The following is a 14170-nucleotide window of genomic DNA, read 5'->3' on the forward strand; positions in this document are numbered from 1 at the left end:
AACTCTGATATTTCAGTAATTCCTCTGTGAACTTTCTTGTAAAATGAACAATCTCCTTGCAATAAAAATGATCCTCCCCAGTTATTGTTTTGTAGATTTTCAGAAACAAGGAAATGTTCTTTTTTTTTTAAATAGGGGAAAAATAGTGGATTTTCTTTAACTGACTATGTGCATACTTATTCATGAAAGTTATTGTGAACACTATATATAGATTACTGATTTGTTCAGAATTTGACACGTTTCCCTTTAATACTAAAATAGTAAGATAACTGTTTTCTTCTTGTTGTCACTGCATAATTCTACAGAATTTGGGAATCAGCATTCATATTACTACAGAGAAAAAAAATGGGTGACATTTATTTAGATACTGTTCATCAGATTTTTTTGAAAGTAGGCAGCATTTGATGATTTCCTAAGAATTATTGTGTTGTATGATCTGGTAATTTTTTTCACATAATATTTAACTATTCTTCAAGTAGTACCAATAATTAATACAGCCTTTCATTTATTCAATTATTCAACAAATATTTACTGTGGAATTACCATGAACTAGGTATTGTCTCAGAGAAGGCAATGGCACACCACTCCAGTACTCTTGCCTGGAAAATCCCATGAACAGAGGAGCCTGGTGGGCTGCAGTCCATGGGGTCACTAAGAGTTGGACGTGACTGAGCGACTTCACTTTCACTTTTCTCTTTCATGCATTGGAGAAGGAAATGGCAACCCACTCCGGTGTTCTTGCCTGGAGAATCCCAGGGACAGTGAAGCCTGATGGGCTGCCATCTCGGGTCGCACAGAGTCGGACACGACTGAAGCGACTTAGCAGCAGCAGCAGGTATTGTCTAACAGCTTTATTGATTGTTATGACTGACAAATAATAAACTACATTTATTTAAAAAGTGTACAATTTGCGAGACAGCAAAAGAGACACTGATGTATAGAACAGTCTTTTGGACTCTGTGGGAGAGGGAGAGGGTGGGAAGATTTGGGAGAATGGCATTGAAGCATGTATAATATCATGTATGAAACGAGTCGCCAGTCCAGGTTCGATGCACGATACTGGATGCTTGGGGCTGGTGCACTGGGACGACCCAGAGGGATGGTATGGGGAGGAAGGAGGGAGGAGGGTTCAGCATGGGGAACACATGTATACCTGTGGCGGATCCATTTCGATATTTGGCAAAACTAACACAATATTGTAAAGTTTAAAAATAAAATAAAATTTTTAAAAAAAGTGTACAATTTGATAAAATCCGACACACACGTATCCCTGTGAAGCCAGCACCACAAAAAACAACAAGCAAATCCATCACCCCCAAAAGATTCATTTTAAGCATGCCATCATTCCATCCCAATTCCCATCACCAGAACCCCACTGATCTGTCAATAAAGATTAGCTACATAATCTAGAGTTTTATATGAATGGAGTTATAAAGTATTTAGTGATTTTTAATTTCTTTTTTCTTTCCCTCAGCACAAATTTTTCTTTTAGATTCATCCACATTTTTGAGTGTATCAATAGCTCAGTCATTTGTACTGTTGAAGAGTAGTCCATCGTATGGATTTACCACAGTTTATTCATTCACCTCTGCTGGACATTTGGGTTAATTCTAGATTTTAACTTTAATAAATAATGATGCTATGAACATTTAAGTCTTTGAATGAACTTATACTTTCAGTTTTCTTAGGTAAATGCTTAGCAGTAGAATGACCATATAGTAAATATACATTTAAATTTTTCAAAATTGCATTTTTTTTCCAAACTGGTTTTAACATTTTACATTCCCAAAATCAGTATATGAAATTTCACTTGCTTTTCATCCTCACAATGTTTCATATGGTCAGTCTTAAATTTTAGCTATTTTAATATAGGTGCAATTGTATCTTATTATGGTTTTTATTTGAATAGACTGAAAGCCCAACATTGAGCAACTCTTCATGTGCCTTTTTGCCATTCTTGTTTTCTTCCTTGGTGTAGTATTTATTCACATATTTTCTCACTTGTTACTGGGTTACTGGGTTTTTTGTTCTCTTGTTTTTTAGTTTGAAGAGTTATTTATATAGTCTTAGCACAGTCTTTTACTGGTATATAATTGGCAAAAATTCTATTAATCTGTAGGTTTTTTTTTTCATTCTCTGAATGATAACCTTCAAGGAATAGAAGTTTGTATTATTGATAAAGTCAAATACATTAATATCAATTTTCCTTATATTGCTATATAATTTTTTTTAATTTTATTTTATTTTTAAACTTTACAATATTGTATTAGTTTTGCCAAATATCGAAATGAATCTGCCACAGGTATACCTGTGTTCCCCATCCTGAACCCTCCTCCCTCCTCCCTCCCCATACCATCCCTCTGGGTCGTCCTAGTGCACTAGCCCCAAGCATCCAGTATCGTGCATCGAACCTGGACCGGCGACTCATTTCATACATGATATTATACATGCCTCAGTGCCATTCTCCCAAATCTCCCCACCCTCTCCCTCTCCCACAGAGTCCATAAGACTGATCTATACATCAGTGTCTCTTTTGCTGTCTCGTACACAAGGGTATTGTTACCATCTTTCTAAATTCCATATATATGTGTTAGTATACTGTATTGGTGTTTTTCTTTCTGGCTTACTTCACTCTGTATAATAGGTTCCAGTTTCATCCATCTCATTAGAACTGATTCAAATGTATTCTTTTTAATGGCTGAGTAATACTCCATTGTGTATATGTACCACTGCTTTCTTATCCATTCATCTGCTGATGGGCATCTAGGTTGCTTCCATGTCCTGGCTATTATAAACAGTGCTGTGATGAACATTGGGGTACATGTGTCTCTTTCCCTTCTTGTTTCCTCAGTGTGTATGCCCAGCAGTGGGATTGCTGGACCATAAGGCAGTTCTATTTCCAGTTTTTTAAGGAATCTCCACACTGTTCTCCATAATGGCTGTACTAGTTTGCACTCCCACCAACAGTGTAAGAGGGTTCCCTTTTCTCCACACCCTCTCCAGCATTTATTGCTTGTAGACTTTTGGATCGCAGCCATTCTGACTCGTGTGAAATGGTACCTCATAGTGGTTTTGATTTGCATTTCTCTGATAATGAGTGATGTTGAGCATCTTTTCATGTCTTTGTTAGCCATCTGTATGTCTTTGGAGAAATGTCTATTTAGTTCTTTGGCCCATTTTTTGATTGGGTCATTTATTTTTCTGGAGTTGAGCTGTAGGAGTTGCTTGTATATTTTTGAGATTAGTTGTTTGTCAGTTGCTTCATTTGCTATTAATTTCTCCCATTCTGAAGGCTGCCTTTTCACCTTGCTAATAGTTTCCTTTGTTGTGCAGAAGCTTTTAAGTTTAATTAGGTCCCATTTGTTTATTTTTGCTTTTATTTCCAATATTCTGGGAGGTGGGTCATAGAGAATCCTGCTGTGATGTATGTCGGAGAGTGTTTTGCCTATGTTCTCCTCTAGGAGTTTTAGCAATTTTTCCTGTTGTTGCTATTGTATATAAGAAGTCTCTGCTTCTTATATACAATACAATTTATGCACAGAGAAGTCTCTCTGTGCATAAATCACAAATATTTCCTCAGTTTTTTTCTTAGAAGTTTTAAAGTTTTAGGTTTTCTATTTAGGTCCATGACCCATTTTTATCTTCTGTACGTGGTACAATGTATGGACCAAAGTTTTCTCATTGGAGGCACATAAATATCCGTAGTCCAGAATAACTTGTTGAAAAAACTATGTTTTCCCCTAAAGTGCCTTTGTATCTTTTAAAAAAAAAATAAGTTGTCCATATAATGCAGACCTATTTCTGATCTATTTTGTCCCACTGATTTATTTATCTTTATATAAATACTAAACTGCCTCAATTACTATAAGTTCATAATAAGTCTTGGCGCCTTTCCTTTCAAAGGTGTTTTGACTATTTTGAGTCCACGCAACGTCAGAACTTTAGAATTAATGTCTCAATTTCTACAAGATAGAATGTTGGGATTTTGATTAAAACTATATTAAATCTATTGTTCAATTTAGAGAAAATTTGTATTTTGACAATATTGAGTCTTTAGAACTATGAACATAGCTTGTCTCCTTCTAATTAGGACAACTTTATCTCAGCAGTGTTGTATAACTCCCATGTACAGTTATTACACATAATTTTGCAGATTTTTTCCCTGTTTAATGTGTCTTCATACTATTCTAAATATATATTTTTATAATTTTATTTTATAATTAAAATTATTTTATAATTTTCATAAAAATACAAATACAATTGAATGTGGTTTTTGATTATGTATACTGTACCATGTTAAACTCACTTATTTGTTCTAATAACCTTTTTGTAGATTTAATATTTTCTACACAGATCATCATGTCCACTAAGAGTAAAGCTTCCTTTCCAATCTAAATGTTTCTATTTGTTTGTTTTCATTTTGCCTTATTATACTTATTCAGACACACATCAATATTGAGTAGAAAATATACCTTCCATTATTCTCATCTTAGTGGTTAAACCTCTACTTTTTCAATGTTGGTTGTGATGTTAACTAGAGATTTTTCTTAGATACCCATTACTCAGATTTGAAAGTTGCCTTCACGGCTGAGAGTTTTGTAGCTGTTTGCTGTTGTTGTTTAAATCAATAAGGATGTTGGGACCTGTCAAATAATTTTTTTCATGTGTTGAGATGATTGTATGATTTTCATTTTTGCTTAGTTAAAATTTAGATTGATTTTCAAGTGATAAACCAATATTTCCATTTCTTAGATAAATCTCATTTTGCATATTTTCCTTTGATATTTTGCTGGGTTCTATTTTCTTAAAGTTTTTAAATAATTTTTGCACTAATATTCATTGAAGATATTTGTATACAATTTTATTTTCCTATAATGTTCTTGCATGGCTTTTGAACTATAGTATTACTGGCCCCATAGAATGAGTTGGGAAATGTTCCCTCATCTTCAATTTTTAATAGAGTCAGTGTAGAATTGCTGGGGTGGGTAGGGTAGTGTTTGTTTTTTCTATTTTTTATTTTTTAATATAGATTTATTTATTTTAATTGGAGGCTAATTACTTTACAATATTGTATTGGTTTTGCCATACATCAACATGAATCCACCACAGGTGTACACGTGTTCCCCAACCTGAAACCCCCTCCCTCCTCCCTCCCCATACCATCCCCTCTGGGTCATCCCAGTGCACCAGCCCCAAGCATCCTGTATCATGCATCGAACCTGGACTGGCGATTCATTTCACATATGATATTATACATATTTCAATCCCATTCTCCCAAATCATCCTACCCTCACCTTGTTTTTTTTTAATGCTTAGAAGAATTCAGCAATTAAGACATCTGGGTCAATAATTCTTTTTATGACTAAAAATTTATAATTGAAGTAGATACAGTTCTATTCAGGTTTCCCAGTGGCACTAGTGGTAAAGTACCCACCTTACAATGCAGGAGACACAAGAGCTGCGGGTTCAACCCCTGGGTGTGGAATATTTCCTGGAGGAGGGAATGGTAACCCACTCCAGTATTCTTCCCTGGAGAATCCCATAGATGGAGGAGCCTGGAAGGTGCATAGCGTCCCAGAGAGTCAGACATGACTGAAGCAATAATTCTATTCAGGTTATCTATTTCTTTTTGACTGAGATTGGTAGTCTTCATCTCTTAAATAATGTGTCTGTTTTATCTAAGTTAGTAAATGTATTGGTATAAAATTATTCAAATCATTCATTATAATTTTAATATCTGTTGAATCTGTAGTACTATCTTTCTTATGTATAACATAATAAATTTGAGTCTTCTCTCTTTTCTTTTTCAGTCTGTCTAGATGTTTATCAATTTTATTCATCTTCTCAAACAACCAGCTTTTAGCTTTATGATTTTGCTTTTATATATACTGTACTTTTCAGACCAATTACATCTTAGAAGTTAATAACTTTTGATAAGATGTGAACCATATGAATAGTATCTTATATTTTTGCCCTATTGGCTACTCTTTCTGGTCCTCTTTATTTCCTGGTGTCGATCCATATTTTGATCTAGTCTTCTTTTTTATCTGCTTGAAGTATTTCCTTTAACATTTTTATTATCAGGGTATTCTATTATTCTAGCTTTTGTATGAATGAAAATTTCTTTATTATATACTTATATTTTAAAATACAAAATTTTTGATTTACAGCTTTTATTTCAATTGGTATTTTAAATTGTATTGTTTCTGAAAAAATATCTTCCATTATCCTTACTTGTGTTCTTCTGTACATACTTTTTTAAAATAATTTTTTTTTCAATTTACTAAAATCTGCTGACGTAGAACAGAAGTTTCCATGTGCTGTGTGCACCTGGTTTCCTTTATAATTTATATCTTATCATTACTATGGTACATTTATTACATTTATTGAACTGAGATAGATGTATTATTATGATTAAAGTCAACATTTTATTTAAAATTCATTAATTTTTGCTTAACATCTTTTTGTTGTTGTTGTTTGAGGATCCCCTCCAGGATATCATATTGTATTTATTCTTGCTTTTCCTTTGGATTATCTTGGTTCTGATAATTCACATACGTTTTTCCTATTCTTGTTGATTTAAAAATTTTTCTTTACCATTCAGTTCAGTTCAGTTTAGTCACTCAGTCGTGTCTGATTCTTTGTGACCCCATGGACTGCAGCATGCCAGGCCTCCCTGTCCATCACCAACTCCAGGAGTTTACCCAAACTCATGTCCATTGAGTCAGTGATGCCATCCAACCATCTCATTCTCTGTCATCCCCTTCTCCACCTGCCCACAATCTTTCCCAGCATCAGGGTTTTTTCAAATGAGTCAGCTCTTTGCATCAGGTGGCCAAAGTATTGGAGTTTCAGCTGCAACATCATTCCTTCCAATGAACACTCAGGACTGATCTCCTTCAGAATGGACTGGTTGGATCTCCTTGCAGTCCAAGGGACTCTCAAGAATCTTCTCCAACACCACAGTTCAAAAGCATCAATTCTTTGGTGTTCAGCTTCATAGTCAAACTCTCACATCCATACATGACCACTGGAAAAACCATAACCTTGACTTAGACAGACCTTTGTTGGCAAAGTAATGTCTCTGCTTTTTAATATGCTATCTAGGTTGGTCATAACCTTCCTTGCAATGAGTAATCATCTTTTAATTTCATGGCTGCAATCACCATCTGCAGTGATTACAGAGCCAAAAAAAAAAAATAAAGTCAGCCACTGTTTCCTCATCTATTTGCCATGAAGTGATGGGACTGGATGCCATGATCCTCGTTTTCTGAATGTTGAGCTTTAAGCCAACTTTTTCACTCTCCTCTTTCACTTTCAACAAGAGGCTCTTTATTTCTTCACTTTCTGCCATTAGGATGGTGTCATCTGCAAATCTGAGGTTATTGATATTTCTCCCGGCAATCTTGATTCCAGCTTGTGCTTCCTCCAGCCCAACATTTCTCATGATGTACTCTGCATACAAGTTAAATAAGCAGGGTGACAATATACAGCCTTGACGGATTCCTTTTCCTATTTGGAACCAGTCTGTTGTTCCATGTCCAGTTCTAACTGTTGCTTCCTGATCTGCATATAGGTTTCTCAAAAGGCAAGTCAGGTGGTCTGGTATGCCCATCTCTTTCAGAATTTTCCAGTTTGTTGTGATCCACACAGGCAAAGGCTTTGGCATAGTCAATAAAGCAGAAATAGATGTTTTTCTGGAACTCTCTTGCTTTTTTGATGATCCAGCGGATGTTGGCAATTTGATCTCTGGTTCCTCTGCCTTTTCTAAAACCAGCTTGAATTTCTGGAAGTTCATGGTTCACGTATTACTGAAGACTGGCTTGGAGAATTTTGAGCATTACTTTGCTAACGTGTGAGATGAGTGCAATTGTGCAGTAGTTTGAGCATTCTTTGGTATTGCCTTTCTTTGGGATTGGAATGAAAACTGACCTTTTCCAGTCCCGTGGCCACTGCTGAGTTTTCCAAACTTGTTGGCATATTGAGTGCAGCACTTTCACAGCATCATATTTTAGGATTTGAAATAGTTCAACTGGAATTCCATCACTTCCACTAGCTTTGTTTGTTGTGATGCTTCCTAAGGCCCACTTGACTTCACATTCCAGGATATCTGGCTCTGAGTGAGTGATCACACTAACATGATTATCTGGGTTGTGAAGATCTTTTTGTACAGTTCTTCTGTGTATTCTTGCCACCTCTTCTTAATATCTTTTGCTTCTGTTAGGTCCATACAATTGCTGTCCTTTAATGAGCCTAGCTTTGCATGAAACGTTCCCTTGGTATTTCTAATTTTCTTGAAGAGATCTCTAGTCTTTCCCATTCTCTTATTTTCCTCTATTTCTTTGCACTGATCACTGAGCAAGGCTCTCTTATCTCTCCTTTCTATTCTTTAGAACTCTGCATTCAGATGCTTATATCTTTCCTTTTCTCCTTTGCTTCCAACTTCTCTTCTTTTCACAGCTATTTGTAAGGCTTCCTCAGAGAGCCGTTTTGCTTTTTTGCATTTTCTTTTTTCGGGGATGGTCTTGCTTCTTGTCTTCTGTACAATGTCATGAACCTCCGTCCATGGTCTATCAGGCACTCTATCAGATCTAGTCCCTTAAATCTATTTCTCACTTCCCCTATAATCATAAGGAATTTGATTTAGGTCATACCTGAATGGTCTAGTGGTTTTCTCCACTTTCTTTACCATTGGTTTTGAGAAATTTGATTATGTTTTGTTTTGGTGTTGTCTTACTTAAGTTTTTATTTTATTTTCTAACTTGGAGTTTGTTGAGCTTCAATAGTGTTCTTTATGTTTATTTTTAAATTGGAAAATTTGAAAAATCATTATTACCACAAATGATTCTGTGCCTCACTCTCTCTTTCAGGGACTCAAATCGTAGTCCTTTCAAATGCGAGCATATTCAGCTGATTTGATGTTTATGGTTTTTTTTTTTCTTTGTATTCCTTTCAATAATTGTTACTGGTATATCTTTAAGTTTACTACTAATGTTTCTTTGCAGGGTTTAATTTTCCATTGATTACATAATGTGTGTTTTTATTCTCACACTTTATACTTTCATCTCTAGATTGTGATTTTGATCTTTTAAAAATAGGCATTCTGTATTTCTACATATTATGTTCAATTCTTTAGCTTTATGAACATATGCATTACAGTTATAATACTTGTTTTATTATCCTTGTCTACTAATTCTGACATCTGTGTCACTTTTGTGTCAGTTTCAAATGATTGAATTTTCTCATTATCACAAGTCATGTTTATCTGATTCTTTGCATGCCTTCTAATTTTTGATTGTGGCCACACATTATGGATTTTATTTTAATGGGTGTTGGATTTTTATGTGTTTATTTCTATAAGTATTTTTGAGCTCTGTTCTAGGATACAATTTGTATTCTACATTGGAAGCAATGTAATCCCTTCAAGTGTTCATTTTGGGGTCTTTTTTGGTTGGGTTTTGCTTGCTTGTTTTTAGGCAGGACAGAGCAGCATTTGATCTAGGAATAATTATGACAAACCTAGACAGTGTGTTAAAAAACAGAGACATTACTTTATCAACAAAGGTACATATAGTCAAAGCTATGGTTTTTCCAACAGCCATGTATGGATGTGAGTGTTGGACCATAAAGGAGGCTGAGCACCAAAGAGCTGAAGCTTTTGAACTGTGGTGTTGGAGACTTTTGAGAATCCTTTGGACTGCAAGGAAATCAAACCAGTACATCCTAAAGGAAATCAACCCTGAATATTCATTGGAAGGACTAATGCTGAAGCTGAAGTTCCAATACTTTGACCACCGTTCCAATACTTTGACCACCTGATGGGAAAAGCCAACTCATTGGAAAAGAGGCTAATGCTGGGAAAGATTGAAGGCAGGAGGAGAAGGAGATAAAAAGGATGAGATGGTTGGATGGAATCAGCAACTCAATGGACAAGAGTTTGAGCAAACTCCAGGAGTTGGTGAAGGACAGGAAAACCTGGTGTGCTGCAGTCCATGGGGTCACAAAGAGTCGGACACAACTGAGTGACTCAACAACAATAAGGAACTATTCCCTACTTCTAAGACAGACCCTTCTGAGTATTCCACCCAGGGCTTTGTGAATTGTTTTTTGTTTTGTTTTTCCTTCTCTTTTACCACTTTAAGATTCTCTCTTAATACTGGAGGACCTCATGGATCTTCTTCTTTTGTATTATTCACCTTTATGCTGTTATCATTTGTTTCCATCCATATGCTGTGCTGTGCTTAGTCACTCAGTCATGTCAGATTCTTTGAAACCCCATGGACTGTAGCTCAAACAGGCTCCTCTGTCTATGGGGATTCTCCAGGCAAGAACACTGGAGGGGGTTGCCATGCCCTCCTCCAAGGGATCTTCCCAACCCAGGGAATGAACCCAAGTCTTCTTCATTGCTGGCAGATTTTTTTCCAAATTTGTATCTCTAACTTGTATATCTTTTCTAAAATACATATTTGATATATTCAATATATTGTTTAAAATGGTACTTTAAGCATAATAATTAAGACAATATATTCAAATCTGAATCATGATCCTCTTTTTTCTTTTCAGAAATCTGCTCTTCTTGAAATCTTTCTCATCTCAATTAATGGTAACACCATCCTTCCAGTTTCTTATGCTCAGAACCATGGAGAAATCCTTGAATCAGTTTTTGTTATACCCTCTACTGCTTTAACAAATCTGCTGATTTTGTTTTCAAACTATATCCAAAAACTATTTTTCTCCACTTCCTTTGCAATCAATATTATCTCATACCCTTGATATTATCTACTTAAAGACTCATTGTTATCTGTATATAATGTAAGACTACTTCCTTAAACAGAAATATTACAAATGAATTAATTTTAATAGGAAGCATGTATCACAATGAAATCCACAAATAAATTTAAAAGTATAGAGCACCCACAAGAGCTATATATCTTAAGATTCAGAGACTTGACAAATTATTTCCTCAAACAATTTGAATAAGCATTTTATTTTGAAATCATTTTAGATTTACAAGAAATTTGTAAAGATTGTTTGAATTATACATTTACACTACTTACCCACTTTTAGTTTCTCCTAATATCATTTTCAGGAAAGGCAATGGCACCCCACTCCAGTACTGTTGCCTGGAAAATCCCATGGACAGAGGAGCCTGGTGGGCTGCAGTCCATGGGGTCGCGAAGAGTCGGACACGACTGAGCTACTTCACTTTCACTTTTCACTTTCATGCTTTGGAGAAGGAAATGGCAACCCACTCCAATGTTCTTGCCTGGAAAATCCCAGGGATGGCGGAGCCTGGTGGGCTGCCGTCTCTGGGGTCGCACAGAGTCGGACACGACTGAAGCGACTTAGCAGCAGCAAAATCATTTTACACTATCATCTTACATTTGTCTAGACTAACAATCCTATATTACTCTTTAACTATACTCCAGTTGTTATCTGAATTTCGCCAATTTTTACATTTTTCCTCTTGCTTCTGTTCTAAGATCCAAATAAGAACTCTATATTCAGTTGTCATGTCTCCTGGTTTTATCTGCTCTGTGACATTTTCTTGGTCTTTCCCAGTTTTTCATTACCTTAATGGTTTGGAGCTATACTGGTCAAGTATTTTATAGAATATTCCTCAAGTGTGGCTTATCTTATATAGTCTCATAATTAGAATGTGGTTATGAGTTTTGGGAAGAAACACCACAGAGGTAATGCCTTTCTTATATCACATCAGAGAGTATATGACATTCGCATGATGTCATTGATAATATAAATCAATATATCTACAGGATTCTGCACTACAAAATTACTATTTTTTTTCCTTTTTATACCCTATTCTTTGGAAGTGAGTCAATAAGTCCAATCCACCCTCAATAGTACATCAACATTCTGTAAGGAAAATTTGTCTATTCACCTCCATTAATTTATTTCGTCATTTATTTATATCATTATGGACAGAGTTGTATTTATTTTATACTTTGGATTATAACTCAAAATTATATTATTGTTCAAATTGTTCTAGCTTTGGCCATTGAGAGCTCTTTAAGCTTGCCTTCTATGTTCATTTGATTTTGGGCCACTTCTTTTCTAATATTTCAGACATTTTACTTTCAAAGAATAAACAAAAATAACAGCTGAAAAATATTTAGATTTTTCTAACACTATGCCCTTTATGAAAGCAGAACATTTGTCATTGGTTTCAATTACTTACTACAGCAAAGATGCCTGGGGATAGCTATTTAATTGGGTTAAGATGCTCTGTTAAAGTGTTTCTTTTCAGTCTAGCTCAAGGCTGTCTGATGTTTCTGAATTTCCCAAGGCCAATCTACATAATTTCTTTGAATTCCTTACTCTTTTATAGACACCACTGGTATACAGCAGAACACAAGCAAATATATCTAAACATGCCCTTTCTTACATTACTGTGTATATTGATCTTGATGTAATTTTTTATATTTAGTTGTACTATTCTTCAGGGAAGCTTTAATTTTCCAAAACATTTTCTTTTAGCCAATCATAGATAGAAAATGAGACACATATAAAAGATAAGTTATATGTTACAATGGTTGATGGGAAACTCTAAAGTGAATTAGAAAATAAAAGCACATATGGTCAATAGTTTTACATTTGTATCTTTTCTAATGTTTTCATGGTTCATAACATATGAAGATTATTAGGAGCCAAATCACGACTATATGTGTGTGTGTGTGTGTGTGTGTATGGTGGCTCAGTGGTAAAGAGCTTCCTTGGTGGCTCAGTGGTAAAGAATCTGCCTTCTGATGCAGGAGAAGCTGGTTCAACCCCTGGGCTGGGAAGTTCCCCCAGAGAAGGAAATGGCAGCCCATTCTAGTATTCTTGCCTGTAAAATCCCATGGACAGAGGCGCTTGGTGGGCTACAGTCCATGGGGTCACAAAGAGTTAGACATGACTTAGCAGCTAAACAACAAAAACAATATGTATGCATGTATGTATGTATGTATATGTGTATATATATATATATATATATATATATATATATATATATATATAGTGAAGTCACTCAGTTGTGTCTCACTTTTGCGACCCCATGGAGTGTAGCCTACCAGGCTCCTCGGTCCATGGGATTTTCCAGGCAAGAATACTGGAGTGGGTTGCCATTTCCTTCAAGGAAAGGAAATATATATATATATATATATATATATATGTATGTATAAATATCATGTGTATATATACATAAAACAAATATGGATTTGTAATATGAAAATTTTACATGGGTAAAATCTCTTGCCTAGTGACTCATAAAATACAATATAATATTTAATATTAAACTAAGTTAATAAATCAATATTGGCCACAGTCATTATATATATTTATTATTTTTATATATACTTAGAAAGTTTTCCATTAAACTGTATAGTTACCTATATTAACATCACACAACACATTTTCAGAATAGACCTTTCTCCCATACCATTTTATTTAGTCAAATGCTTTGGTTAATATTAACATTAACCAATTCCAGATGTCAACAATTAAGTTCAATGCAACAAAAACATTTAGTCAGGCACTTTCCTCAGACTGAGAATAAGAAGACTTTACATAAACATGTGTAGTGGATTTTGAGTCTATCTTAAGATAAAATAGTTGTGTTTAGTGACTAAACATATCATTACACAGATGCCTGATCCTCTTTTGCAGCTGTTCTTGCTGCTTTGGGTCTACATAGCCTCTCTGCTTGTCTTTCTTGTGGCTCTCACTTAGTGCTGCACTATTTGGGGGGAAATCTGCAGATAAGGGGTTCTGGCTGATTTTGTAATGTGCCTGCAGAAAGCTAAGCTTGCATTGCAATGAGGTCAGATTTCATTTCTAAGCAAGGTCACACTCCCTGGTTGGTAGAACTCCAAGGAAAATCAAAGTGCTGACAGAAACATCTAAAAGGTGGTGATTCAGTAGGTGGCACTCTTTCCTCCCTGCAAATCCTGTTGTCAAAGCTCAGGTTCAGTTTGCCTTTGAGTCGATTTCCATGTCTTCTTTTGACCATTAGGGAATCTAGTATAGAACAGTTTATTTGGGGAGTGGTGGGAAGGCGATTTTGGCTTGTGGTTTCCCTCAGAAAACAAGGATTTGCCTTTAATCTCTGTGTCCTAGATATACATGACCTCTGGAATTTTGTTTTGCTTTACCTAGAATTTTATCTTTAAGAGCT

General features: G+C 35.3%; 1 long non-coding RNA gene across 6 annotated transcripts in view; it reads left to right on the forward strand.

The window, feature by feature from the left end:
- The window catches only part of LOC138988219 (uncharacterized), a 67060-nt gene extending 54454 nt beyond the window's left edge, over positions 1–12606 (forward strand). For 3 of the 6 annotated variants that reach the window (XR_011464485.1, XR_011464486.1, XR_011464483.1), the window contains 2 exons: positions 10564–10603; positions 11090–12606. This is a non-coding gene — a long non-coding RNA (uncharacterized lncRNA). Of the gene's footprint in view, positions 1–10563 lie in introns of all 6 variants that reach the window. The other 3 variants (XR_011464488.1, XR_011464484.1, XR_011464487.1) reach the window with 1 other exon arrangement.
- Positions 12607–14170: the final 1564 nt, after the last annotated feature.

This window comes from Bos mutus, chromosome 6 (genome assembly GCF_027580195.1).
Source record: "Bos mutus isolate GX-2022 chromosome 6, NWIPB_WYAK_1.1, whole genome shotgun sequence".
NCBI lineage: Eukaryota > Metazoa > Chordata > Mammalia > Artiodactyla > Bovidae > Bos > Bos mutus.